Here is a 16,428-nt window from a genome sequence, read left to right as displayed (position 1 = left end):
ATCCGCCATACAGTCCTGACCTGGCGTCCTGCGACTTTTATTTATTCTAACGATAAAATTACCAAAGATAAAATTCGAGGTATTCGCTTTACGAGCCCTGAAGATGCGGTGAAAGCGTACGAAAATGCCATAGAAGAGACCCCTAAGGAAGAATGGGCCCACTGCTTTTCTCAGTGGTTCCATCGAATGCGACGATGTGTTGAGAGGAACGGAGATTACTTCGAAAAACAATACAAGTATTGGCAACTTTCTACATTAAGCAGTTTTTCATTTTCTAAAAATGTTCAGTGTTACCTATGTACAAACCCTAAGACCCACATCAAACAACACAAGGACCTCAATGCTGTACGGCTAAATACCATTTTCGCTTAACAACTCATTTATCGTGAGATAATTAAAGTTTTTATTGCCATTTTCTATTTGAATTTGCCTTTTAATAAATAAGCTAAATGATTTTGATGCTTTGCATGCATCACGCTATATTTTAGGCTTCGTAAAGTTCCTAGCGTACGACAGGCGGCTTAATGAAGACGTCAATTTTATTTAGAATAAATTACATTTTAGTCCTTTTGTACATATTTTGTGTAAATATATTAAAAAGGATAAGATTTAGTTGTAAATATTACTATGTACTTATACGTACACAGTCCTATAGTCTAACAGCATGAATATTTCAGGTATTAAAAAAAAGAAAATAAAACTTGTATCAATCTTTAGCACCGATCACTTCCATTAAAATTTGTAAACAAGTACTCTAAACTTGGTGGTCTACTTCTACATTCATTGGTAAACTTGTGGTATAGGTATACCACAGAAGCCACGATAGGAAGAATAGAATAGAATAGAATTACATTTTAGTGTGAACTAGTATTTTATTGTGAATTACTTTTTAAATTTCATCTTCGTATCATTTTACTTTTATTATGTTCACATTTAAATTTAATATTTATGTATACAATTAATGTATGCAGGTTTATGCTTTCAATATATGTATTTAATAAAGATAATTTATACATCTAGATAGACATCTTGCTGTTAGACAGCCAATAAAAACAGGGCAGGAATATTAGTTTAGTGTGCGTGACAAGCTACGTATTACACTCGCGATTCGTATGACACTTTGTCATAGTGTGCTTGAATTGCTCAAACTTTTTCACAGCTGTCATAGTAACCACATTTAAATAATAATTTTATCCCTAAAATACTAAAGGTTACGCTGAATATTTATGGATTCTCATAGATTCACCTCTTAAGGGCTTGTAAATCGTACCTCATAACTTTGATTTTCTGAAATAAAATAAATCACAAGGTACAATTTGCGGAATGTATGGATGTAATATTCCATTTTCAATTACCATAACTGTTTTTAAGTAAATATATTACATATGGCCAATGTAGAAGATTTCAATATGGCTGCCAAAGATTCCTTCCGTTGCAGTAAATTGTCATTGCTCAAATATTTCAGATTATTTTACACCAGCAAAGGAAAATAGAGAGTAGTTTTACACCATCCGTGTTTGCGGTAAACATAGAAATGTACGTACATTCCTTGTTGTCCCTCAGGAATGTGGCGTTGAATTTACCTGAAACAAAAATTTTACAGTTACAGTCCGCCATTTTATGCAAACTATGTTTCTTTTTGTAATTAATTTAGTTATAGTCACAGTTAGTCTACAATTATTAATTATAAAGTTATAGCTTTGCAATTTATATACAATCCGTTTCAACTGGTACAACCTAGGAAACCTCAAAATATATTTTGTACAGCGCAGTAGTAATGTGATAATATTTTGTGTTTCTGTTTCGAGCGAGCCGTACCATGGGAAATTACCGGGCTGCATAAACTTAACATATTATTATTATAATCCAACCTAACGAATGCTTAGGATTGTAGTGCTGTTCCAAATTTTGGATTTTTAAGAACCATTACCAATGGGAGGCTCCTCTGCACAGGACGCCGGATTAGATTATCACAACGGCGCCTATTGCTGCCGTGCAGGAGTAATGTGTTAACCTAACTGTGTTTCGATCTGAGGGGCGCCGTATCAAGTGAAATTACTGGGCAAATGAGACTTAACATCTGATGTCTTAATGTGACGAGCGAAATTGTAGTGCTGCTCAGAATTTTTGGCTTTTTCAAGAATCCTGAGCGGCACTTCATTGTAGTGGGCAGGTCGTATCAATTACCACCAGCTCAACATCCTGCTCGTCTTGTCCCTTATTTTCATAAAAAAAAAAACACTATGTGGCACTTTATTGTTCACGGTAGGGCGTATATATTATAAAAAAACTAATTGCTTACAACTGACTTTGCTCTTACCATAGACTAATAATATACTAGCGTATATACATACAAAACGTGCGATTTAGAAGAAGATCTCTAACGGAGATATAGCAAGATAGAAAAGGTAAGAAAATCTATTGTAAATGTAACTGATTTCATTGACAAGTCTTAAACAGTGAGCCACGCTTGCCTCCTTAGTATTTTGAATATTAAACCACTAGCTTACACATTGACAAATCAAAATTAGTCAGGCATTATCGGGCTGTCCAATCGTCTATACGATAGTATTACCTATTTCTTTGGGTAAGACTGATTTTGATTGAATAAGAAATCCAAGTATTTTTAGTTTTCTTTGGTGTTAATTCCGCCTCCTGATTGAGTCTCGTGCCAGAGTTTGGCGAGTCAACATCTCCTGAGCATGCCTCGTGTAGAGGTGAAACACGTGTCAAATTGTTGGAAGACAAATATTGGCGGAATTAACACTAAAGAAAACTCAAAACATTTGGATAATTATGGATTCCCGCAAAAGTAACGCCTCCTTCAATCAATTTTATAGAATAAGAAATATAAACGTAGCACCTTTCCCTTTTTTTTATGGAATAGGAGGACAAACGAGCGTACGGGTCACCTGGTGTTAAGTGATCACCGCCGCCCACAATCTCTTGCAATACCAGAGGAATCACGGTAGCGTTGCCGGCCTTTAAGGAAGGTGTACGCGCTTTTTTTGGAGGTACCCATATCGTATCGTCCCGGAAACACCGCACAAGGAAGCTCATTCCACAGCTTTGTAGTACGCGGAAGAAAACTCCTTGAAAACCGCACTGTGGAGGACCGCCACACATCCTTTTTAACAGCAAAGTGATCTAAACAAGAATTGGCTACGATGTTTATCTATCTATTATTTAATTGGAATAACACTCGTTAAAATTAAAATACAGTCCATGCTACTCAATGATAATATAGTTTTCTACTGGCAAAGCAATTACTAAGTCTTATTCAATACAAAAAAAAAATAAAATATATACATCTATCTGCGCGCCCCTATAACCTATTTTAGATATATAAAAAAAACCGTGTGGTGTCGTGGGACACCGGATAGGAACGAAGTTCCTTATTATAAAAATATTAATTTACTGATTTACTAACAAAAATGGGCAGTTTCCACTGAATTCCACTGTCAAAAATAAAAAAAGTGTGAATATACTTATGTAAGCACGCAAGAAGTTATAAAAAAACAAATCCTTAATATTTTTTATTTGTCGTTTGTAGAAAGAACAATACTGTAAAAAATCGTGAAATAAATTATTGAATATTAACTAATTCGGCTGTATTGGCTTGAAACGGGCCTGTCCTAATAATGGACGGAGAAACCAAAAAAAATATTAATGAATAATAAGTAATAGTCAAAGAAATTTATCTTCAATAACATCAAAAAGGTATACATAATGTACATGTTTTGCTTTTATGACAATGTAATTTTGCAGTTATAAACCTATTTAAATATGATTTAAATATTAATTTATTGTATTTTGGTTTGGTTTGGCCTTGTTACCAATGCTCTTACGGCCTTTCCCAATATTCAGTCTATCTCCGGTTGTAAATATCGTTGACTTTTCTGTCCCAATAAACTTATCGATGGTAACTCATCTTATCCGTACATGCTGTCTGTCAGTGGGACGACGTAAAGCTTATCAGGGATAGAAGTTTGTATGGAAATAGCAACAGAGAACTAGCGATAAGAATGACTTATCGGATATATTGGAACAGCTTCAGATTATTGACAGCTAATTAATGACAGTAGAAGGTAGTAATTTATCTTTATATGTAGATAGTATATTGGGAACGGCCCTTAATAAATAAAATAAGCAATCAATGTAATTTGTTAGAAATGTGTCAAATGTCAAGAATTGTTTCTTGTCAATTATTTATAACAGATATTATGTTAGGTTGTAAATATATTAATAGACTGAGTATTATAGCCGTTTAAACAGCATTGAATAAACATAAAAATGGCCTCAAAACAAAAAAAAAGCGTGTGCGTCTCGGGACGCCCGACAGAAGAGATAACATAAGCTAAACTTAGGTTATTAATTCAATTGTATGTATATTAATATGATAATGTAAGGAAAGGTTATTTATTCATAAAATATTTTATTAATTATAAAATATATTTTATTATTAGATACAATTCTTGAATATGTACACTAGAATTTTGTGTATATACATTATTTAATTCTATTAAAGTAACAATCAGTTAGAGTGAGCGAAGAGGACTAACTACCGCTGCCGTATTCGTGAGAGAAAGGGAAGCCAGACAGACTGGCACCGTAACGCGTTACGAAGTAGCTAACCGTCCCGTAAGAAGTTATCACTTCAAAAATTTTTATTTTACAAAAGTACTTAAAAAGTACACAGAGTTACAATAAGTACGATGGTACAGAACCCTTCGAATACGAATACAACTCACATAATCACTGGTTTTATATTATTTTAGCGACAGAAGATCTAGAGTATATTTGAAATAAGTAGAAATAATATAGAAATCTTTTTGTTGGCTTATCTTTGAATCGATGAGGTCCCGATTCTAGCTTCAAATTGATTAACGTAGATGAGGGTAGATGGGAAAATCAATTTCTTCTACTGTATTTCCCGCGCAACTTGTTTCCTGGTAAGCTATTATCGGCTGACACTTGTTATGAATTGTTTGTGAACGCAACAATCGGACACTTAATTAAAAATACGGGGGCGCTTTGTTCGGGCGATGCTTTATTGTAAGATGATGTAGCAACTATTGATACATATATATTTAGTTTCATATAACTGTTTTTGTTATTGTTCAGGAGTTATTAATAGTATCAGTGGTTTGCCAGTGGGAGGCTTTGCACCGTATGCCAGCTAGATTATGGGTACCAGAATGGCGCCTATTTCTGCCGTGAAGCAGTAATGTGTAAGCATTACTGTGTTTTGGTCTGAAGGGCGCCGTAACTAGTAAAATTACTGCGCAGTTGTAGTACCTAGCGTTCAGAATTTTTGGGTTTTTCAAGAATACTCAGCGGTACTGCATTGTAATGGGCAGGGTGCATCAATTACCATTAGCTTGACGTCCTACTTGTCTCTTCCCTTATTTTTATATACGGAAAAAATATTTTATCATAAGGAAAATAGGAAAAACAGGATTATTATTACAAAAGATAAATTTTCATTGAATAATAAAAAAAATTGCCGACCCATTCAGCCCAGTGGTCCTGTCCACTGAGGTAGAGATTCCGGATTCGTTTAAAAAATATTTATATGATGAATATGGATGTCAGTGTCCGATACATGGATGGTTATTTGTATTTATGTATGTGTAAATAAGTTTTTCGTATTTAATACATGGTTTTATTGTACCCATAGTACAAGCTATGTCTAGTTTGAGTAAAATATTTGTTTAAATACAGGATAAATATGAAACTCACAAAAACCAAATTATTACAAATTAAAAAAAATCTTGTAACAGATTAATTTGATTTTATTTATATGGCATTCACGATACCTTAATATTACCATAGTATATATATTCTGCACATTAAATATTAATTCAATTGATGACGATGATATCACCATCATATCGGGTCCGGGTTCGAATCCCGGTAGGTGCAAGCATTTATATGATGATGAATATGGATGTTTCTTTCCGAATCATGGATGTTTAAATGTATTTATGTATGTTTATATAAATTTATGTATGTTTAAGTAAGTATATTGTATTAAATATACCTAACCTATGTCTTGTAACCCATAACACAGGCTATATATTATGCTTAACTTGGGGCAAGATAATTTGTGTTAAAAGTGTGTGTGTCAATATCAGCCGGAAGACGTCCACTGCTGGACAAAGGCCTACTCAAAAAATCGCCATGACGATCGGTTCTGCGCTGCCGTCATGCAACATATTCCGGCAACCTTGACCAGATCGTCGGTCCACCTTGTTTGGGGCCTACCAAAACTACGTCTTCCGTTACGTGGTCGCCATTCGAGGACTTTACTTTATTTAATTTAATTACTTCCTTGCTAATTCTAACAGCAGATAATAATGTACAATTACACGATATCGCATGATAAAATATCACTCAGTAATACCATAATACCATATATATATCAAATGTCTACGTCAAAGATGGCGGAAGTTACGATAGTGCGCAGGCTGCGTCCAGCTCGCAACTTCCGGAACAAACAATTGAATTTATTCGCTTACGTAAACATATTTAAATCATACTAGAATGCATATCATGCATGCACAAAATAGTAAGAGTAATATTAAATCAATACTAAAGAATCTTGGTATTAACCTTAATCATTTTTTTCTGATTCTCAATTATTGTATTTTTGTTTAAAAAGCATAGTTTGGTTACAATTTCAGAGGTAATTTGTAACCAAAAACATTTCTGATAATGAATTTGAGACGTTAATTTCCCCATTTCATCTTCTTGTAACTTTCGGTATAAGCATTATTTTATAATGTATTATTATTTACTAGTTGATGCCCGCGACTTCGTCCGCGTAGATAAAGGGTTTTTAAAATTAAAAGGCAAGTTTGGAATCGAAGATTATCTCATGTCCCAGTCCAGTTCCAGTTCCCGTTCCCAACATATTATATGAATCTTATTTCGAGGAAAATTTCTATGGCAAACTAAACCTACTATTGGTATGGTTATAGCACATCGACGTGAATTTCAGTTTATCACAAATCCCGCGGGAACCATGGATTTTTTCGGAATAAAATGTAGCCTATGTCCTTTCCCGAGCTTTAGTCTATCGCTGTACCAAATTTCATCAAAATCGTTTCAGTAGCACAGGCATAAAACCGTAACAAGCAAACTTACATTCACATTTGTAATATTAGTAGGGATTATTAATTTTATTTGTTAATTACATAAGAGCCCTCTCCTTTCACATAGAATTAAAATTGATGACGATTTAAATCCAGATAAAACCTGCTTGCGTTTGTTGTCCTTCGTGTACACACATGCTGAATTCATTTCTATATGGTTGAATAATATCTGATAATGTTAAATTTATTATCATTCCTTCTTAATTTATAAAAAGAAAAAGTGTGTGTGTAATCTGTGTTTGTGTCTATCAAAGCAAAAATCCTTAAAATTATTTAATCCTCGTGCTATTCTACGTTTGTAGAAAGAACAATATTGTAGAAATCTTGCAACGATGGCTTCGACCATTAATTATTAAATAACGAATACGGATGTACTGGCTTGAACCCTTTGCCTGTCCTAATATAGGGCGTAGAAACATAAAAAAATTACGAATGTCGCAAACGTCAGAAAATATTAGGAACCAACTTCACCCTGTTACTTTTGTGTTATAGTGATGCGCGCGCATCTTAAAATTTCACTCTCATCATTTATTCATAACGCGGCTAAAGAAGTATAACTTCAAAACAAAACAGAACAAAACGCGGAACATAAGTATATATAAAAAAAAGTTTATATAAACTCAACACATCACACATGATACATAATCCCTAGCAATTCCCAAGTTCGTTTAGCCTGTACATCATTAGAAGATACCGTCAACACATCAAGCCTTTATTTGAATAAAGACAGGCTTTTTCATTACGTCACGGGTGCTCTTGAATATTTATGTGATGTACCTCATTTCCGACACACTCGCTCATTGCTCATGACGCTAGTGAGGTACGACAACCACATAAAGCTATGCTATAATGATCTACTTGACGATATGACGTGTATGATTAAGACGTTTTAACAACTGTTCGTAGTACTCTAGTACTTACAAAAACAAAAATATCAAAAAAGAGAAACAGAGACAGACAGATAATGTAGATGTTGATTTGAAAATTATTGATCAAGGTTTAAAAAACAAACCAACAGTCAAGTACGGTTGTATGGAAATCGGTAGATACGGTCCACATTAATGAATTTATTTTGAATGTGTCTTCCGCAGCGTCACGCCTGTACAATAGTCGTTATATTAAAAACATTATAGTATATGATCCTCACCGTCTGTATGTTTAGTAGTCCTCCGCAGTACGGTTTTAAAGATATTTTCTTCATCGTACAATCAAATTGTGAAATGAGCATCTTTCAGAGGAACTACGTTGATATAACGAAGAATCAATCCAACTAAAATGCAACCCCATGTGATTCCTCTGGCATGAGAGAACATGCCGCGGAACGTTTGCTCGTTTGTCCTTCTTTTATGTTGAAAAATATGTTAAAAATGTACTTTTATAAAATTCCAATAAATAAATAAATAATAATAAACCGCTGACTTTGAAGTTTTTAGTTTTTGTATTGTAAAACTTTTCATACTAATGAATGCAGTGGTAGCTTATTATTAACTCCTAATAATATAATAACTATTTATATATATTTATGTGCATCTATAGAGTGTAATTTATTAGTTGCCTTATTAAATAAAAAACTCAGAATTTAAAGCTGATAAATAATAATCAAGTTAATACTGTCAAACCTTTGAATTGTTGCTTGAAAGTCTATATAAGCAAAAAGGGTTACTAGAAAGACAATGTTTAAATAAAAATAGTTACGTATATAGCCATTTTCCGTATAATTAAATATAGCATGGCTTTGAGTGCGTGAAGGCCGTAACTTAAGCCTATGAAAGTCAATTTTCATGAAGTCTTTTGTTTTCAAAGCACCTTAAATTACAAGGAGAGTAAATTCGTCTGGCTTTTCGTGTCCCTTCCGCCGTTTTATTGCTAAAATTATTATTAAATAGGAGAATTTGAATAATTTAATCGTGAAACCTTACCTAAAGGGACTTTAACAAAAATATATACATTACCTTTTAAGCTTTATTACTTATTGGTTTGAGAAATCTGGTTGGCTTGAATTGTGAAAATTTATTTTTTATCGAGACCAAAAGATTTGTAAAATCTTTTAAGACTGAATCATCATCATCAGCCGGAAAACGTACACTGCTGGACATAGGCCTCCCCCAACGACAATCAGTCCGGCGCTGCCCTCATCCAACGTATTCCGGCGATCTTGACCAGATCGTCGGTACATCTTGTGGGGGCCCTACCAACACTGCGTCTTCCGGTACGTGGTCGCCATTCGAGGACTTTACTGCCCCAACGGCCATCTGGCCGTCGAACTATGGGCCCCTTCAGTTTCGCAAACATTTGGGCTATGTCGGTAACTTTGGTTCTCCTACGGATCTCCTGATTTCTGATATGATCTCGCAGGGAAACTCCGAGCATTGCCCTATCCATTGCCCTCTAAGCGACAATGAACTTTCTCATAAGGCCCATAGTTAGCTACCACATTTGCGACCCGAAAGTCATCACTGACAACACACAGTCGTTGAAAACCATCATCTTCAGACACTGTGGTATTAGGGACGAGAAGATTTTACGGAGGTTCCCGAACGCTGCCCATCCGAGTTGGATTCGACGAAGGTCCTCATTCGCGATATTAGACCTGCCTAACAGGATTGTTTGTCTGAGGTAGACAAATTCAAATTCAAATATTTTTATTTAAAATAGGATTTAAAATCACTTATTAAACGTCAAAATCTACCACCCATTCAAAAGAGACTGCCTCAGACCTGAGAAGAATGGGCGCCAGAAACTCAGCGGGCTTTTTTTTTAAATATAAAATATGGATTACAATGTAATATCGTACAATAAACATTTATAATTAAAGAGCCTGAGGGTGTTCGCTTCATTCCCAGTCCGTGGTGTCATTACGAAAATCGTTTATGCTATAATAACCTTTCCCACACAAACGTTTTTTAACAATTCTTTTAAATTTCGTAACACATTTGTTTTGTACATTTTTTGGGATTATATTGTAGAAGCATATACATCGCCCAACAAAAGACTTACTAACTCGACCCAACCGAGTAGTAGGCATAACAAGTTTATGTTTGTTCCTCGTGTTAACATTATGAATGTCACAGTTTCTAGAAAATTCCTCAATGTGCTTATGAACATACAAAACATTATCAAAAATGTATTGAGAAGCAATAGTCAAAATGTTTATTTCTTTAAATTTTTCTCTTAATGATTCTTTAGGACCTAGGTTATAAATCGCGCGAATAGCCCTCTTCTGCAGCACAAAGATAGTATTAATATCGGCCGCACTGCCCCATAAGAATATACCATAGGACATAATACTATGAAAATAACTAAAGTATACTAATCTCGCCGTATCTATGTCAGTTAACCGTCTAATTTTCTTAACCGCATATGCTGCATAACTAAGCCTATTCGCCAATCCTTCAATATGGGGGCCCCACTGCAATGTACAGTAATCTGTGAGACGTACTCGTCAACAATTTTGAGAGTACAGGTCTCATTGTTATGGGAGTAGGAGTGACATTAAAATTTGACATGATCATCGTCTTGTCCGTGTTCATTTTGAGACCTACTCCTTGGGAAGCTGTACTGAGGCCATCGAGCAAATGGCTTAAGTCTTCCATGGTCTCTGCCATGATTACAACATCATCTGCGAACCGAAGGTGAGTGATGTATTTGCCGTTGATGCCCAGTCCGTTCTGAAGACTCCATATAAATAAAATAAAAATAAAATAAAAATAAAAATATTTTATTTCGGACAGATTATATCATCCATAGCCAATTTTGCATTAAAAAAGGTATACAACATTACTTAATTAGATAAAATTAATTAGTAAAAGAAATTTTATATAAATTAGAATTAAAAAGTATAAATTAAAATTACAAATGGAAAATTAAAAATATTAAAAATAACATTATTATATAGGAAAAAATTTTGGTATGTTTCGGTAGTAATGTTTTACCGTTTTCAATATACAATTTTTACGATTATTATATAATCTCGTCAGAAATCCCGCTCTAGCCCTACGCATTACAGCATAAAAATCGTCAACCCTGTGCATCGCAAACATACCCGACGCGCTACACCTCCATGGCAACCCCAGTAGAGACCGAAACGCATTGTTATATTGCACTCTGAGAGCGTCAAAGGTGGCTTTGGTGTAATTGTACCAGAGCTGAGAGGTGTAGAGTGCCTGGCAGTAGGCTTTGAACAGGGTGACCTTTACTTGTCGGGAACAGCGGGCGAAACGCCTAGCCAGCATATTGCTTTTTGCTGCCAGTGACCTTCTCTGTCTCTCTAGGTCCTCATTACCTTTCATCGTCTCAATTAGTACATGTCCTAGATATTTAAACTTAGTCACATATTGCAGTTCGGAGCCACATAGTTTTATAGGCAGTACATTTTCTGGACCTTTTTTGAATTTAAATATCATAACTTTAGTTTTAGACACATTATACAATAATCCATGTTTTTCCGCATATTTTTCATAAATGACAATAAGGCTACGCAAGCCGCAGACCGAGGGACTGAGCAGAGCCATGTCATCAGCGTAGCTCAGATTGTTAACGCTGACGCCTCCAATCTGGCAGCCTGCCCTAGCACTGCTCAGTTCCCCGATCAGTTCATTTACATAGATGTTAAATAGAATCGGTGACGTCAGACCACCCTGCCTAACGCCGCAATTTAACCGATAGGTATCGGAAAAATCATTTTGCCATTTTACTTGGTTAATTTGGTTTGTATACCAAAACTGTAACAAATCCACTATCCTGCTAGGTACTTTGGTAGCTCGCAGTTTATTCCACAAAATATTGTAATTAATAGTATCGAATGCTTTGCTCAGATCCAGGAAACATCCATATACGGATGTTTCCCGAGTGAGATAATAGTTAACAGTACTTTTTAAGGCAAAAATGGCTAAGTCTGTTGATAAACCGCTACGAAAACCAAACTGACCGCAGTGTAATTTGATATTGCAATTTAAGTGGGATATTAACAATCTCTCAAAAATTTTTGAAAATATTGTCGTGAGAGAAATAGGGCGGTAGTTTTTAGGGTCGGAGACGTCACCAGCTCTGTTTTTAACGATCGGTATTACATTCGTTTTCATCATATTTACAGGGAGATAGCTATGATCGATACATGAATTGTATAATGTAGCCATTATCTCAAAGAGCCTCGGGCCACCGTATAGCACATGCTCCACACTGAGGTGGTCGTGGCCCGGGGACTTGCCACGCTGCATGTCACTCACGCACCGCGCCACCTCGTCAACTGACACGTGTAGCGTGCACGAGTCGCCCGCGCCCGCGTCGCCACCGGGGTGTGACTCAGCGGTAGGGCATGCGCCGATTAAGGGGCAGTCTACACGGAATGTATTTACAAATAAGTTTGCTATATCTTTATGGTGGTGTAAACCACCCACCGACACAGGAGTACTACATTTAGGCTTTAATTTATTCGTTTCCTTCCAAAATTTTCCAAAGTCATTATTTCGTCTAAAGGTTGCAATTATGTCCATTTTAATTTTGTCCTGATTGGATTGGCACCATTTTAATTTTTGCTTAAATGATTTTCTAGAATTAGCCATTTCTTCATTTTGCGCAGAAAGATATCTTCGTATCATAAAATAATATTTATAAGAAACTTATTTGGAAATTAATTTCTTCATAATTTGTTTGTTTGTTTGTGCTAGTGATAAGTGCAGTATATTTTATAAGTGAAATTGAATGGATTTAGTGAAAAGTTCAATATTTATATACTGTGAATTGTTAAAATAGTGTTTTTGTTTGATTTATATATAATAAAATAAGTTTTAAAAATAAATAGAGATTAATAATTTAATTGTTATAAAATTTCAGATTTTAATAAGAAAAGTTTGTTTTCACTTCAATCGGCAGTTTGTACAACTGCCAATTTTTTTCTCATCATCATCACACTCGCATCATTAGTGATATCATTAAGCCCATGTGATTGGCTTGCATTAATTACAATCATTCATTTATTTATTGTAGTAATTGTAATAGATGCACAGACATCCTTGTTTCATTATTCTATTAACATAAAACTGTTCGGTCTATTTGCGGCGCGGCGGTCGACACTCGACACATGTGTCGAGATTTACTGTTATTGTCTACATTAATTGCTTGTACACATCGAAACATTGTCTAGACTTAATGAGGTTGATTTAAGGGTCCAAATTAACTCTTCAATCAGATATTCTATAATATTTACAGATACTTTAAGATTCCATATTTTAAATAAGTATATCTTTATTTAAATCGGTTCGTCTCTATTGGTGTACCTGATTTTTTGATGAGATACTTATTTATACGCGTTGAGCACTTTTTTGATCTGTTACACACGACCATGTAACGATGGTTCAGGAAAATTTGGCTCAAATAAAATTATATACATAGTAAATATATGTAATATTATATGGTATATATATAAAATATATGGTAAAAGTGGCGTAGTTTCGTAATTTTAATATAGCATTCACGAAGTTTTCACTCTTGTCGTGGTAGCTTAAGTACAGACGGATTCTCATGAAATTTTGAGTACATATTGGGTAGGTCTGAGAATCGGACAACATCTATTTTTCATCCCCCTAAATGTTAAGGGCACACAATTTTTTTTTGTATGTTTGACATTTTTAAAATTTGTTTGATTATGAGTCAGCATTAAAAAATACGCACAAATTCAAATTTTCACCCATCTACGATCAACAGTTACTTTTGTATCGCGATTTTAATATCGGCAATGCAACGTTTGCTGGGTATATGCTAGCTGGCATATATATATATATATTTACTGTGATAATGCTAGAAGCTAGGAAAGCTTGAGGATGATGGTACCGACAAATGGAGATCCGTAATCTGTACCATCTCGGCTAGGAAACAGGCAGGTTTCCAACAAAGGCCGGTAACGCATGTCTTCTCGCGGTGTGGCGGAAGTCCAGGGGCGGTTGCCTGACCTCTTTTGTATGGAAGAGGAGGACAAACGAGCATGCATGTCACATGTAGTTAGTGATCACCGTTGCACAAACTCTCTTGTACCACCAGAGGAATCACAAGAGCGTTGCCGACTTATAAATAAACGACGAATAAAGGTAGATATGAATTAGAAAACCGAAAAGACATAGTACGTGGCGGTAGAGGATCAAACCGTTGACTCCTGGGACGATATTTTAAGTCATCATCACATCAGCCTCATGCCCCTTTGCCCTCTCTTATATATAAACAAAACCCTTAACAGAGTTTCGAGGGCTAAAATCACGTTTACTAGGTGCTATCAAAAGAGTGTTAATTTGAACAAATACGCAACAAAATCTTAGTTTCATCAATAGAAAAGCGTGTGACCTTAAAACGTAGAAGTTTCTAACATTAAATAAAAATGGGGAGAAACTTACTTGGTGGTAGTTAATTTTGTGGTGAGCTGATACTAGAGTGCATAATCCAAGCCTTCAACAAAAAAACTGCGCATGAGGCACTAGGGTTAAAGTGGGGAAAACTTACGCATCTAACCAGGTTTCTTACGGGGCACTGCATATTAAACAGACACCTCTCAATCTTAGGTCGCACAGATTGCAGAGCGTGTAGATCAAATCAAATCAAAATATTTTATTGCAAGTCACATTTTACAGTAGGATGGTTGGTACATTAATGGGTAGACAATATGTGACGCCCTGCAAGGGCACAGCAACGTTATACATAAAATAAATAAGTCTTATACATTTTATACATTCTTATACTATATTGCAAGTAATTCTCACACTTGTAATTAAAAAACTCGGGTAAATCGTAGAAGCATTTTGAAACTAAAAAATTTTTAAGATGTCTTTTAAATAGAGAAGGCTTCTCTTTATTTTTAATTTCGTTTGGGATGTGATTATAAATTTTTATTGCCATGTGGTGAGGGCTCGATGACACTAATGACATACTTGTTTGGGGAATTTTTAATTTGTTTAAATTTCTATTATTTCGCCTGTTATTTGGTAGTGTTGAGTATAAGTCCGAATGTTTTTTTAGATTCTGTAACAGTGCAGATGAATCCCCGCTACACATTCACTCTGAATGTGTTCCTTGAGTGCGTAAACGTAGCATCTCTTTGGGAAGTCAAATTCTTCAACTTTTTGAAATACGTCATGATAATCAATCTTTACGAACAATAACCATACTGGAGTGCATTTGTCAAGATATGAGAACTACTATATAGTTTTTTATTACAATAAGGGACGAGGCGAGCAGGACGTTCAGCTGATGGTACCTTATTGATTCGTCCTACTCATAACAATGCAGTGCCACTCAGGATTCTTGAAAAATCCAAACGCTACGGCGCCCTTCTGACCGTAAGACAACAACGCTTATATTATAATAGTACTTCAGGGCAGAAATAGGCACCAATGTGCTACCTAATCTAATCCTAATCTAGCCGGCATTCTGTGCAAAGGAACCTCCCACTGGTATACCCACACCCACCTACGGCTACGCAAGTGGGGGTGTCACAAAATATTGTGCCCTGATTGTGCCGGTCTATAGATACCATTTAGTGACAGCTATATGTATATAGTACTCATATAGCTGACAAGATTCTAAGGCAAATATTGTTCCATTTTCCTGTGTTTGTTAAATGATGGATCTTTATATATGAAGCATAACGACGTTGGAGATTTTATTCCTCAGAAACGACAATATATATATAAATACATACACCCATAATATATCGTTGGAAAGCTCTTGATGAGAAAATCATTGAGCTTGGGTTTCTAAGTGGTCAGGATCTAAAGCTATTCAGGTTCAATCATTTTCTATTGAGTTATATTGAAAATGAAACATCATTACGCAATACGCAAGGAGGGGCGGGATCGTCACAAGAAATAAATAAAGATGCAAGTTAATGATAACTTTCAATCAGATGTATTCATTCAGGACCATTCAAAATGGCAGAACTACTTTTTTGTTAAAATATTCAAATTATATATGAAATACGACGTGACTGTTTAAGTGTTAGTACGGAGCGACTTTTTCCAATGTTACTATCAAACTTTTCATATTACATTTGAGGATATCCATTCAGATGTAACCTAGATAAGATTTCCTTTTTAAACCAAAGTCATTTTGGACGTACTCAGGTAACTCAGAAATGTACTCGATGGTGATGTTACTCGTATATTTCTTTTGTATTATTTAATATAATTACTACTATTATTGCTTTATTTATGACAATAAGTGACAAGACGAGCAGGACGTTCAGATGATGGCAATTGATACGCCCTGCCAGTTACAATGCAGTGCCGCT

Source organism: Leptidea sinapis, chromosome 32, assembly GCF_905404315.1.
Source record: "Leptidea sinapis chromosome 32, ilLepSina1.1, whole genome shotgun sequence".
Lineage (NCBI taxonomy): Eukaryota > Metazoa > Arthropoda > Insecta > Lepidoptera > Pieridae > Leptidea > Leptidea sinapis.
The sequence above is the reverse complement of the archived record's forward strand: the minus strand, read 5'-3'. Positions refer to the sequence as shown.